The sequence below is a fragment of the Triticum aestivum genome, chromosome 5B, assembly GCF_018294505.1.
Source record: "Triticum aestivum cultivar Chinese Spring chromosome 5B, IWGSC CS RefSeq v2.1, whole genome shotgun sequence".
NCBI classification, from domain to species: domain Eukaryota; kingdom Viridiplantae; phylum Streptophyta; class Magnoliopsida; order Poales; family Poaceae; genus Triticum; species Triticum aestivum.
This window is the reverse complement of record NC_057807.1, coordinates 659,265,073-659,279,728: the sequence shown is the minus strand read 5'-3', so window position 1 is coordinate 659,279,728 and position 14,656 is coordinate 659,265,073.

Below are 14,656 nucleotides of genomic sequence, written 5' to 3'. Positions count from 1 at the left end.
TGCGATTAGAAGGAACAAAACAAACGGGCAGCCAGATGAAGACATGTGTGATACACAGCATACGGTTCACTCGGATTAACTGTTTGTGAGGAGGCGGAACAACAGAAACGGACACCTAGATAAAGGTGTGTGCGATTGAGGGCATACGTTTCAGAAGGATTAACTGTTTGCGATTAGGCAATAGAATAGAAATGGTCAGCCAGATCAAAGGTGTGTGCGATTAATGGCATACACTTCACACGGATGAACTGTTTGCGATTAGCCACAACAAACAGAAACAATTAGACAGATCAACGTGTGTGCGCTAGACGGGCACACATTCTAATTAAAAGAAGCGTGCGCGATGGTGCTATGTCTTGAGCTTGCGTTGGTTTTCCTTGAAGAGGAAAGGGTGATGCAGCAATAGTAGCGTAAGTATTTCCCTCAGTTTTTGAGAACCAAGGTATCAATCTAGTAGGAGGCTCCTCAAAAGTTCCACGCACCTACACAAACAAACAAAGAACTCACAACCAACACAATAAAGGGGTTGTCAATCCCTTCACGGTCACTTGCGAAAGTGAGATCTAATAGAGATATTATGATAAGATAAATATATTTTTGGTATTTTATAATATAGATGCAAAAAGTAAAGATGCAAATAAAAGTAGATTGGAAGCAAATATGATAAAGGATAGACCCGGGGGCCATAGGTTTCATTAGAGGCTTCTCTCAAGATAGCATAAGTATTAGGGTGGGTGAACAAATTACCGTCGAGCAATTGATAGAAAAGCGAATAATTATGAGATTATCTAGGCATGATCATGTATATAGGCATCACATCCGCAACAAGTAGACCGACTCCTGCCTGCATCTACTACTATTACTCCACACATCGACCGACTCCTGCCTGCATCTAGAGTATTAAGTTCATAAGAACAGAGTAACGCCTTAAGCAAGATGACATGATGTAGAGGGATAAACTCAAGCAATATGATATAAACCCCATCTTGTTATCCTCGATGGCAATAATACAATACGTGCCTTGCTGCCCATGCTGTCACTGGGAAAGGACACCGCAAGATTGAACCCAAAGCTAAGCACTTCTCCCATGGCAAGAAATTAAGATCAATCAAGTAGGACAAACCAAACTGATATTTCGAAGAGACTTGCAAAGATAACTCAATCATACATAAAAGAATTCAGAGGAGATTCAAATATTTCTCATAGATAAACTTGATCGTAAACCCACAATTCATCGGATCTCGACAAACACACCGCAAAAGAGTTTACATCGAATAGATCTCCACAAGAGAGGGGGAGAACATTGTATTGAGATCCAAAAAGAGAGAAGAAGCCATCTAGCTAATAACTATGGACCCGTAGGTCTGTGGTAAACTACTCACAACTCATCGGAGGGGCAAGGATGTTGATGTAGAGGCCCTCCGTGGTCGATTCCCCCTCCGGCAGAACGCCGACGAAGGCTCAAGATGAGATCTCGCGGATACAGAAGGTTACGGAGGTGGAAATTGTGTTTCGTTGGCTCCCTGGATATAGGAGGAAGAAGTACGCCGGTGGATGCCCGAGGAGCCCACGAGATATGGGGTGCGCCCTCCTATCTCGTGGAGGCCTCGGCTGCTTCTTGACTTGCACTCCAAGTCCTCTGAATCACGTTCGTTCCAAAAATCACGCTCCCGAAGGTTTCATTCCGTTTGGACTCCGTTTGATATTCATTTTCTTCGAAATACTGAAATAGGCAAAAAAACAGCAATATGGGCTGGGCCTCCGGTTAGTAGGTTAGTCCCAAAAATGATATAAATATGTAAAATAAAGCCCATAAACATCCAATAGGGGTAATATAATAACATGGAACAATCAAAAATTATAGATACGTTGGAGACGTATCAGATGGTAATAACGAGCGCGCACGGTTCTTGGAACAAGATGTGTGCTGACATTGCCTATTGCGGTGCACCAAACGCCACATACGCGACCGAGAAAGCGTGCCCATGTTACGCCGTCCAGGAATAGTGACGCACTTAGAAATTATAGAACCGTCAATAAATTTTGAGCCTGCGTCCTGTCACCTTCCAAATTGCAAACATGTTCACACTGATCAAAACCTAAACGATTTCCCACTTAGGAGCGTATTAGTATTCAGTTATAAATACTGTACTATGCCAAGATGACTGCACATTCCTTCCTCACCTCCTCATCCACAAAAGCAAACAAGTCATTCAGCATCGTTCTCTTGCGTCCGCCATGGCCAGATTGAGTTCTCGGTCAAGAGATTACCACCACGGAGAGGCGAGCACGGAAGCGGAAGCACGAGAGATGTCCTGCTTAGCTGCGAAAGCAGCCGACATGTCCCGCCACGCTACCGAAGCAGCATGGAGGTCTCGCCGCGCCGCCGAAACAACACGGAGGTCCCGCCGTGCCGTCGATGCAGCAGACTGGTCCGATCGCGTCGCGGAAGCAACATAGATGTCCTGCCGTTTTGCGAATGCAGCAGAGATGTCCTCATGCGTCACGGCGGCCTGGGAAAATCTCTCGCGGGCAGGCGAGGACTCTTACAGGCGCATGCATGCGATCGTCCATAGCCAGAAGGATCAGATCTCCGACTGGATGAAGCTGCATGATGAGTTGAATGCCTCGTTTGAACAACTCCGGGCCGACCGCAACCTGCTGAGGGCGAAGATCGCCAGAAGGGTAGAGCAGGCGGAGGAGACCGCTTCCTTGTTGAAGAGGACGGGCGTCATCGTCAAGAAACTTATGGACGAGAATGTCATGCTCCGCATCGAGCACGAAAGGCTGGTGGAGGAATCCGTGATTGCTTCCGAGTAGCGTATTAAGGACATGAAACTGATGAAAGAGATCATCGCCGCTCGCGGCGAGAACTAGTCTCCGCGACCTGCAGCACATCAAGAAAGTACATATCAGCGAGCCAGATTGTTGTATGTGTCTTCCGTCTTCTTTTGCCCTTGTGTATTTTGGGCATAGCCGCATGTGGCTTTTTTAGTTATCTTCCTAGATATGTAAGACAATTATTATCCACTGTCATCGTCCTTATATTCATCATGCTTGCTATAAGTCGCAGTCGATGCTATATAGGTTCGTCGGATCTTACATCAGGATCCGTGCAAAACTATCTTTTCAGATTTTTCACTTTTCTCTCTTAAATCTCAGTCCAGTGAGACATAGCAACGCCGTGAAATAGGGGCTCGGGCGCCATTAATGGAGACGTTGGGAGGGAGGTGCGCGGCGGATAGAGGTCAAAGGGCCCTCCTCCCGATGAGCACGCGCAGGGGTCTGATCGCACGCCTCCTGTACTCAAATAGCTACCCCGCACGACACCTCCTAGCCAATAAAAAAAGGAACGTGTGGCGGCACGTAACTGGTAAGTAGAACACCCACGGTATCAATAATAGTTGTGTTTCTGATTTGTAACGTGACAACACTTGTTCCAAAATGACTTTGTTGATTTTTAATGTGTGCGCCTTCGCAAATCAGACAGAAAAATACCACAACATGTTGGTGCTAATGTCATGACACCATGCCAAGTTTCATGATTTTCAGGCGTGTTTTGGATTTACAGGAATTAAAAAACAAAGTTTCTCAATCTTTTCGGCCGAGGGACGATGCCCAGGTGTTTGAATTTCACTCTCATTTCTCGCATGGGAATTCACCCAAGGACACACATGTGATTTTTCAACCAAATTTGGTGCACTGGAGCATGTGCTTGTAGTTCAAATTTGAATTATGCACATTAAATGCACAGAAATTGAATTAATGTATAAAAACGGCCAAACGAACCCGGAATAATTCCAAAATTTAGCATGATACTTCTATTTGGTCTAATCTGCCTGTGTAAACAAATTAAGGCGAGAGAAGGCAGCGTACGAATGTCGTTTAGCACACGGAGGTGACACGTTCCCTCTCGGAACCATGAGTCTTCTTGAGAGAAGCTTCAGTTTGCAAGCAGCCTATACCAAAGCTTGTCCCAATTCGACCAAAAAAATTACCACAGCATGTTGGTGCCATGTCATGACACCATGCCAAGTTTCATGATTTTCAGACGTGTTTTGGATTTACATGAATTAAAACACCAAATTTCTCAATCTTTCCGGTCGAGCCACGACGCCCAGATGTTTGAGTTTCATTCCCATTTCTTGCATGGGATCTAGAAATTCACCCAAGGACACACATGTGATTTTTCAACCAATTTTGATGCACTAGAGCATGTGCTTGTAGTTCAAATTTGAATTATGCACATTAAATGCCCAGAAATTCAAATAATGTATAAAAAGGCCAAACGAACCCGGAATTAATGTATACAAAAATGAATACATGCTTGGAAAACATGACGCCTGGCGTGGTGCCATGGTTTGGCCTCACCGTGCCCTGGTAAAAATTTGAGAATGTTTCCTTATGTCGTCATGCACGCCTTTCATAAATCGAACCATTACCGAGGAAGTTCCATGGCTTCGAGGGGGGAATCATCAAGATTGAAGGGGGATCCAAATTTCCTTTGTCCTTTGTCCATGAGTTTTTTTTCTACGATGAACATACATCCTGCAAATCACCACGTTCAAATTTGACACTTTTCCGTGTTCATTTACCATATTTAGGGAATTATTTGCATTCTCTAGGCATTAATGCACATAATTCAAATTCGAACAATCAGTGCATAAAAAGGTGCACAAGAACGGTCTGGAAAACCATCCTTGTGCCATTTAGTAAATTCTCATGTCTTTTACAAGGAATGGGCAGATATTTCGAGGAAATGTGTGGCAATAGTCAACCATAAACGCGTCGTTTACTGGGTAACAACTATAAAAAATGAAGTAAATGCTTGAAAAACATGATGCCAGGCGTGGTGCCATGGTATGGCCTCACCATGCCCTGGTAAAAATTTGAGAATGTTATCCTTATGTCATCATACACGCCTTTCATAAATCGAACCATCCCCGAGGAGTTTCATGGTTTCGAGAGGGAAATCACCAAGATTGAAGGGGGTCCAAATTTCCTTTGTACTTTGTCCATGAGTTTTTCTCTAAGATGTACATACATCCTGCAAATCACCACGTTCAAATTTGTCACTTTTCCGGGTTCATTTACCATATTTAGGAGATTATGTGCATTTGCAGGCATTAATGCACATAATTCAAGTTAAAACAATCGGGGCATGAAAGGTGCACAAGAACGGTTTGGAAAACGATCCTCGGGCCATTTAGTAAATTCTCATGCTTTTTACAAGGAATGAACAGATATTTTGATGAAATGTGTGGCAATAGTCAACCACAAATCATTGTTTATTGGGTTTTCAACTATAGAAAAAATGAAATAAATGATTGAAAAACATGACGTCTGGCATGGCGCCATGGTATGCCCTCACCATGCCCTGGTGAAAATTTGAGAAGGTTTGGCTTATGTCGTCATGCACGCCCTTCATAAATCGAACCATCATCGGGGAAGTTCCATGCTTTCGAGAGGGAAATCACCAAGATTGAAGGGGAATCCAAATCTTCTTTGTTTTTTGCCCTGGAGTTTTTTTTCTACGAAGAACATATACCCTGCAAATCACCGTGTTCAAATTTGGCATTTTTCGTGCTCATTTACCATATTAAAGGAATTATGTGCATTTTCTAGGCATTTGGCGCATATAAATCCAATCCAGCTACAACTGCACGGATGTGATGTGAGGGACGTGGATTGCCGTTCGATTGCGGCGCATCCTACGGTGCACACGCGTGATCCGTGTGGCTGGGGTTCCGGCCAATCATAACGCAACACACAATAGCCTCGGCGCACACTGTTTCCGGAAGCGACCGAGATGAACCGTGTGCGATAATGAAGGAGCAAAATTGTAAGGAAGCCAAATTGCCTTTGTCGTTTGTCGTTGAGCTCTTAAAAACTACCGCACTGTACGGCTGCCCGGCCCCTCCGTCCCAGAGCTTTCTTCAAGTGTCGTTCACGGCACTGCGGCGCACAGTAATTGGTAAGGAAGCGATGGTATCCCGCGGCGCCGCATTCCTCGCCGCACGCGACCGCACACATGGTAAGGAAGCGACGGCATCTCACCGCGCCGAGTTCATGGCCGCCGGCAGCCACACAGTGACGTGGGCGGACTTTGAGGCTGCCATGGCCGAATGGGCGGTGGATCTAGAGGCGGCCAAAGCCGTACAGGAGGACCGGAAAAGGCAGAAATCAGTCAAGAAAAGAGACTCCCGCCGCCGCAAGAAAGAAGAGGCCGCACGCCGTGATGAGGAGAGCTTGGTGGAGATCGAAGCACGGTTGGTTGCCGCCTACAAGGCCGGGAAGGAGAACGCCAGCGTCTGGTCAGCATGCCCCGATGGCAGCATGTGAGAAGTAGTTTAAGTTTGTAGTATTAGAGCAAATTACCGCTAGTACTTTAAGTTTGTAGTATTAACATACAATGAGCATCCTTTGAGGGCTTTGAGCGTTGATTAGCATGTGTGACCGTGTGCGCTTTTTTGCGTTAAGATCACAAAACACACGGTTTCTATGCCATACCCGTGTGTGTTTTTTTTGCCTTAATGATCCATAAGTATGTTACCGGTGCAATGGTTCCTAATAAACCAGGCGTACCATTGACTGAAAAAATCGACTACACGTGTACATTTTTATGCAAACAGGAACTGCCAATTTTCTGTTTTCTCACACACGAGTATTTTACGCGCTTCGTCTGCGTTGTGTGTTTCCCCCGCCCAAGTTTCAAGTTTCACAGCGAAATTTTCATTAGGCGCGCGATTTCAGAATTTATTCCTCCAACCACATCCCCACTCATCAAATTTCCTCAGTATCTCCCCCCATCTCCCCCCTCTCCCTCTCCCGCGCCCCCCGTGCCTCCCCCTACCGGCAGCTCAAACCGTCGCCGCCACAACCACAGCTTCAACCACATCCACGTTCTGCTCGGATCCAGTCAGGTAACCCATCGATCTCTATCACGGCCCGGCCTGATTGCTTAAATGGCGCCTGCGAAACATTCTCATGCCTCCAAATCCCCACCGTCCCTACCTCCAGAGCATCATCACGCAAGCCCAACCACATATCACATGGAGGTCGAGGAGCTGATTGCGGTCCATGGCGCGATGGCCACTGTGCGTGTTGACCCAGAGGAACACCTTGCCTCCGCTGCCGCCGACATGGTGCAGGATCTGGCCCAGAAGAAGTGCCCCGACGACTACCCCCCATGACTTAACAGGTATGATCTGACCAGCTAAATCTTACCAATACCACTTGCAATGGCTATGTTTTGTACGGTTGATGTATTAAGCATGTTCGTGCCTTGTTTATTTTAGTACGGCACACTGTGTGATGTTCAAGTATTAACTGTTCAGTTCAATTTCACCAATACCAGCAACAAACTTTGCTACCATGCTACTCTCCGCAATGAAGATATACTAGAGATGCTGCCCATTTGCTATTTTTGGTGGATGTTAACCCTATTGTACTTAACATGCCTATCCATGTACTTACGCAGGGCCATAACGGGTGATGCTGTTGTTTGCCATCGAGGTTAGCTGCATCCCATGTCTTACAATATTTTACATCATTTGTGCAATTGCAATTTGGCTTCTAACATTTACTTGCTTCTTGTAGGTACACATGTCGGGGGCACTGATCCACACTTTGACCCATTGGAAGAGCTTGCCTCCGCTGCCGCTGACTTTGGACGGGCTCTGGCCAAGATGAAGTGCCCCAGCAACTACCTCTCAGGGCTTACCAAGTATGAACTCACCAGTTCAATCTTACCAATACCAGTTGCAATTAATGGCTACGTTTTGTACGATCGATGTCTTAAGAATCTTGTAGTAAACATGCCTAACACGTTTTAGCATTTCCCATACCTTTTTATAGACAATTGGGCCATTATCTGCTCTGGCAGCACCTGCCTTGTGATATTTAACTCTGTCAATTGCATTTTTATCAGTACCGGTTTCCATGGCCATTAAGCCTGTTGCAATTAACAGTTGTACCCATTTTTAAACAGTTGTATTTCAATGGCTACAAACTTACAAAACATGAATTAGGATGCCATTAAGCATGTTGCAATTAACAGTTGTATCCATTTTTTAATCCGTCCCTTTGCTACCGTGCTACTCTTTCGCAATGAAGATATCACTACAGATGCTGCCATTTTATTACCATTTGCTATTTTTGGTGGATGTTAACCCTGTTGTAGTTAACATTGGCTTTCCATGTACTTACACAGGGCTACAATGGGGGATGTTGTTGTTTGCCGTCGAGGTTAGCTGCATCACATGTCTTATACACCACCTATTCCTAAATTTAAGTATTTTTAGAGATTCCAATATAAACTACATAAGAAGCAAAATGAGTGAATCTAGATTCTAATCTAAACTATATCTATAATTCTATATATACATCTGTACGTAGTTCATATTGAAATCTCTAAAAATACTTGTACTTAGGAATATAGGTAGTTGTATTTTACATTTAGCTTCTAACATTTACTGGTTGCTTGTAGGCACGTATATGAGCGGTACTGATCCACGCTTCAATCCCTTTTGCGTATGGGGCAATGAGATATTCATGAAACAACGTCAAGTGAGGAAACTAAGAAAGATTGTTAGGAGAAAGAAACGAGAGATGGAAATTAAGCTCTTTATTTACAGTTTGTCCAAGACATCAGTGAACTTTACGATGGTAAGTAATCTGTTGCCTTTTCCCCCTGCCCACAATAATTTACTCTATTAGACCTCATGATCTGATATTTTTCTCCTTTCAATGGTTTACGAAGCTATTTACTGATGATTAACTTGCAAACTACATGGCCAGAGTGGAGGCAACTAAGGTTAAAGTATATAATTCATGCTATCATGATAATGCTCTAGAAGTCTTCCTGAAGGCAGTGAAGGATGAGCGGGCGATCGTCACAAGGGGTTGGACAAAAGTTGTTCATGCCTATGGCATGCATGAAGGCACATTATGGGCATTCCGCTTCTTCAACAACATCAACAATCAAAATAATTTACACTTGTCTCTTCACCTTTACCGCCTGTAAATATTGTGGTTCATCATAGTTAATTGATGTCTAATCCTGTAATTACTAAACATACTGCACTGGCAATTTTATTTATGGATTCGTTGTTGAACCATTGTGCTGAGAATTTGAATTGCATGTTTCATATTTCAAAAAATTCCAACTCAAGTAATAAATTACAACCAAAAAAATTGTACAGGAGCGAATAAAATAATGTGCACACGGTTAGAAAGAAAACAGCGTGTGCGATGAAAAAAGAAAACAGACGATTTTTTGACATGAAACGTTTGCGATGCCCTTCGGACGCACACACGGTTTCGTCTCATATGCGTGTGCAATTCATGGTAATACGACAAACGTTTCAAACTAGTGTGCGTGTGTGATAGGAATACCAATCGCACACAGTTATGAAAATGTACATGTTGGCGTTAGTAGAGGCACCACACACATTTTACATTTTTGAACCGTGTGCAATAACGTACCTATCACAAGCATATCAGAAGATTAAATGTTGATGCCCACCTTTTTCACATGACTATAGCGGCCTAATTGTTTGGGATGTACATAAGAACGGAAACGTACTCCTTGGATCGACTGTGTGTGATATACATACGAACGGAAATGTTTTTTTGGGATTCACCATGTGGGATGTACATACGAACGGAAACAATTGGGTTTCCATGCCTTGCCCAATGGCCAGCTTGTGGGTCGGGAGGGCCTATCCCCGACAGTTTCTGGGTCGTGTGGGAAGGACCCCCCCCCCCCCCTATCGCCCACACTCACTTGACAACGGTTCCAAATTCCGTCGTGGAAAGGGGTTTAAAACCGATTGTATAGCACCGACGCATACCAGTGATGATGTGACTGCGTTTGCTCCTGGGCGTAATAATATGTCTTAAAACTCAATGAAGTTTCTAACAAAAATATACACAATGAAGTGCAAGGAGGCTCTAACCATGATACTGGCAGTGCCGGAGGATGACCTTCATAACATTGAGGCACACGTAGTCATCATTGACGGCCATGACCCATATGCTGACCGGATACTGATCCCTCTCCCTCTCCATCAAGCCCTTCCTGGCCTCCATCATCATGGCATCCAAAAGCATCCCAATTTGCACCAATTTTGGGAAGGAAGGGAGCTTTCCTCAAGCTCTTAACACATACAACACCTGAACACAATCGAAATTACTCCGGGAAGAAGAGAAGAACGCTTTTCCAATATCAATTAGAAGGTGACAGTGAGTTGGTAATTCTCACCGAAGACTCTGTTGACGGGGTTCATGGCCGTGTCGCCGATGAGCCGCCAGGCGTTGGAGAAGTTGACGAGGGACGGCATGCGGAGCTTTCTTAGTTGTCGGGGCTAGAGTGGAGGGCGTGCAGGTGAACGAGCTAGGTTGGGGCGGCGTCGCTGGAGCACGTCCTGCTGGCAGCGTCGCTCGACCGCGACCGAAGAGAGAAGAAGGAACACGTACTGCTGGCGGAGGCCAAGGGAGATGAAGGCAGAGTTCTTGCTGGTTGTAGAGGAGCTCGATCGGGGCGGCGTCGCTGGAGTATGTCGAGATCACGGAGGCGCTCAAACGGGGCAGCAGAGGGAGATGGAGCAGGTCCTCATCGTGACGACGCTCGTGAGGGGCATCAAGGGGAGAAGAAGGCGGCGCTACCGGGGCATCTGGGAAAGGGTGGCGTGGTCGCGTGCTTCGTCCCATCGGCCGCCGGCGCGACCCACATGGCGCACTGGCGGCTAGGGTTGGGGTCGAGCGAGCCGGGTGGGAGTGGGCCTGTTGGAGGAGAAGGGCCTGCTCCATTCATCAGCGACGTACACGGTCCCAGATGAACCATGAGCCTCCAAAAATGTTACTGGAGCAGCGACCCTTGATGAATAAGGCCGATCACGGTCCACGGCGCATGCTGGAGTGATTTCCGCGTGAATAGGATGACCTAGAACGATTGGATCGCGAGAATGGATGGCTGAGAATATTATAGCCTGAGATGCCTCGAAAAGTGCTCAGTTATAATGTTTCTAAATAGCAACGATACATACGTGTCGTGTCCCCTTCTGTCATTGGGATCAAACACCGTAAGATCGAACCCATCACAAAGAACCTCTTCCCATTGCAAGATAAATAGATCAAATTGGCCAAACAAACCCAAATATCGGAGAAGAAATAGGAGGCTATAATCAATCATGCATATAAGAGATCAAAGAAGACTCAAATAACTTTCATGGATAAAAACATAGATCTGATCATAAAATCAAAGTTCATCGGATCCCAACAAACACACCGCAAAAAGACTTACATCATATGGATCTCCAAGAGACCATTGTATTGAGAATCAAGAAAGAGAGGAAGCCATCTAGCTACTAACTACGGACCCGTAGGTCTACAAAGAACTACTCACGCATCATCGGAGAGGCATCAATGGACATGATGAACCCCTCCGAGATGGTGTCTAGATTGGATATGGTGTTTCTGGAACTTGCGGCAGCTGGAATTGATTTTTATCGACGAACAAAGAGGCGGTGCGGGCGGCCAACGAGGAGGGAACAACCCATCGGTGCGTGCTTGGCCCCTAGGCGCGTCCTGGTGGGTTGTGCTCCCCTCGGAGCTCCCCTCAGGTGCGTTCCTGGCCCACTGGATGTCTTCTGGTCAAAAAAATCCACAAAAAGTTTTGCTGCGTTTGGACTCCGTTTGGTATTGATTTCCTGCGATGTAAAAAACATGCAGAAAAAAGCAACTGGCACTGGGCACTATGTCAATAGGTTAGTATCAAAAAATGATATAAAATGGTATAAAATGACTATAAAATGATTGTAAAACATCCAAGAATGATAATATAATAGCATGAAACAATCAAAAATTATATATAAGTTGGAGACGTATCAACATATGGGGAGACGACACACACGTGGAGTCGTCGTGGTGACCTGAAATTGTGTCGGCGTCGCGGAGTTACCAAAACATTGTGATCTATATGCTGGAGTTACCAAAACCAATACTCCCTCCGTCCCAAAATAAGTGACTCAACTTTATACTAACTTTAGTACAAAGTTAGTACAAAGTTGAATAATTTATTTTGGAACGGAGGGGGTATTAATAAGAGGAGTCGGCCTGATCAAACAAAGAAAACTATTAGCAGTTTAGCACCCCATGTCTTCGCATGTACTCCCTCAGTAAACTAATATAAGAACGTTTAGAATACTAAAATAGTAATCTAAACGCTCTTATATTAGTTTACAGAGGGAGTACATTTTTACCTAACTAATATTGCAGCTCAAAAGCTTATATTCCTCTTATAAGATTCAGCCGGTTTTATCCTTTTTCTTTTCCTTTTTATCTGTGAGCATTTCCACCTCCTTCCTATCAGGCCAAAGGCCCATTTGGCCAACACAGAAGCCCACGAAAAAAGTTTACCTAGGATGAGGCAACGGATGCACCACCACCACTTCAGTGTTCTCCGTTAGCCTGAACTCCTTCATGCTCTCCTCCCTGCTCCTTCCGTGGTCAGTCCCTTCTTCTTATCCTATTCCTTCCTCTCATGATGCTCTCTCAAACCCTCTCTCTCCATAGAAAGCTAACCATGGAGAAGCAGACACACTCCTTATTGACTCTGTGGACGGCTTATTGGTATCAACTCACGTATTTAAATTGGTGAGATTTTGCTTAAGAAAGCGAGGTGGGACTTTTGGCCGTTTCCCCCGCGTGCTTGTAACAGAATCGCTACACTGTCTGGTGGCTTCTTTTGTTAAATACAAATGGAGCCGGGGCTTTCGAGAGCCCTTTTCCTCTAAAAAAAGTGAGATGGGACTATCTAATACCAATCAACCTTTCTTTTGTCTGTGATCATAAGCTTGGTCAATTGGACACCTCCTTATACATTGAATAGGAGGTTGGCAGATTGATTCCCAATAGCAGCATCATTATTTTTGCCACCTCGCCGGACTACATGGTTTTGCATGGGCCGAGTTTTGTGGACTGAGGCCCAAACAGCCGACGGGTCTGACAAAAATCTGGTAAAACTTGAATTAGGGAGAAGTCCAACTCACGTAAAACTACAACAACCTATGAAAGTTTTGACGGACGGACGAAGCTATGGACGAAAATTTGGTGGGAAGAAGCGATCACCTTTTTATTATTAGGTAAAGATTAAAATAAGTTTTAGAGAGGATTTTATAAAAAAAAAGTAAACCTATGCTCTGATTACCACTGAAATTGTCGTGCCCCAAACAACATAGCAGTGACAATTGCCACATGATTATAAAAGCATGTTAGGCTAACAAACTAGTGAAGGTAGTACACTGAAACATTTTATTTATTATCGTAGCAACGACTACAAGTATCCCTGTTACATGTGAATCTCTTTATTCATCCCCTCCCGGAGTACTACTCCATTGTTCACCATCACTTCCATTGCTTACCTCTGCAAAGAATAAAATTAGCAAAATAAAATTCTCTAGCTTGTGCACAAGATAAGCTAGTCTTGCATGTGACCATAGTGAGTGTGCAGGACCAATAAGAAAGTGACATGTAATAGCAAAATTTAGTTTTGACAATAGATCCGATGGTATTCTTGTTAATGATGTACCGCCCTATGTGGTGAATTTTGTATCGAACGATTGTAAGTTTCGCACTGGTTAATTAATGTAAGGTGGTGTTAAAAAAATAAGAAAGTGACGTGTATGCATGTAGTCAAAAGCATGGCGTGTACTCCCTCCGTTTGGATGGTGCCATAAGCACCTTGCCTGAGAAAAATGGGCGCCTGACAGGTCGCAGCGGCTCGGGTGTCTTTGGCTTGGTTAGGCAGCCGAGATAGATGTGGTTTGTTCCAGTCCCTGAGCTTTTCTCTATGCCTGAGAATTATTAAAATAATCAAGTAGGGGAGAGTACATACATGGACGCACCTGATTGCTTTTGCCTGAGTCAGGCCTCCAATTTTGGTGGCATGGCTCCGGCTAATTACTTGCCGGACATCTCAGGTCAGGCTGGTCCAAATAGCACTCAGGCACCAACCAAACAAGATGCATGTGCATGCCCGGCTTGCTTCTGGCCAGGCAAATTTCGCTCAGGGTAGCAACTAAACACAGTCCCTTAGCCCATGTTTCCTCCACACACTAGCATGCAGAACCCAACTATCCATGCGTCTACAAGGGCACGTTAGTATTAGGGCATCGCCAAGCGCTGGCTCTTAAAGCGAAGTACCATCCGACGAGGTGGGCTTGGGTCATAGCACGTGGCCAGGCCTACGAAGTGAGTGAACGGTCCATCAGGGACCGGCTTGGGGCCCTGCACACAACGTTTGGGCAGTATTGGAAACTTTGACCAACTTTCATTGCGGGTGCCTTATTTTAAAACTCGCTGCTGGTAAGATCCTGTGTATAGGCTTTTTCCTAGTAGTGGCCCCGACACCATTGCAGCCGACCGAGGGCATCTCACGTGTCTTCGGCCGGGTTGTAGCAACGTCGATGGTTGTCTCTCAGCGCTTGTAGATCACTGGTGACCCTTTGATGACGACGCTCACTAGGCCGCGCTTCGCCGGTGGCAACACCGGTTAAGGGAGGTGACTTTTGCATTGTTGCGAAGAAGGAACGGACGGGGATGACCGGTAAAGAGATAAGGTTGTGTTGCAAAAAAGATGCATGGGTCTAGCATG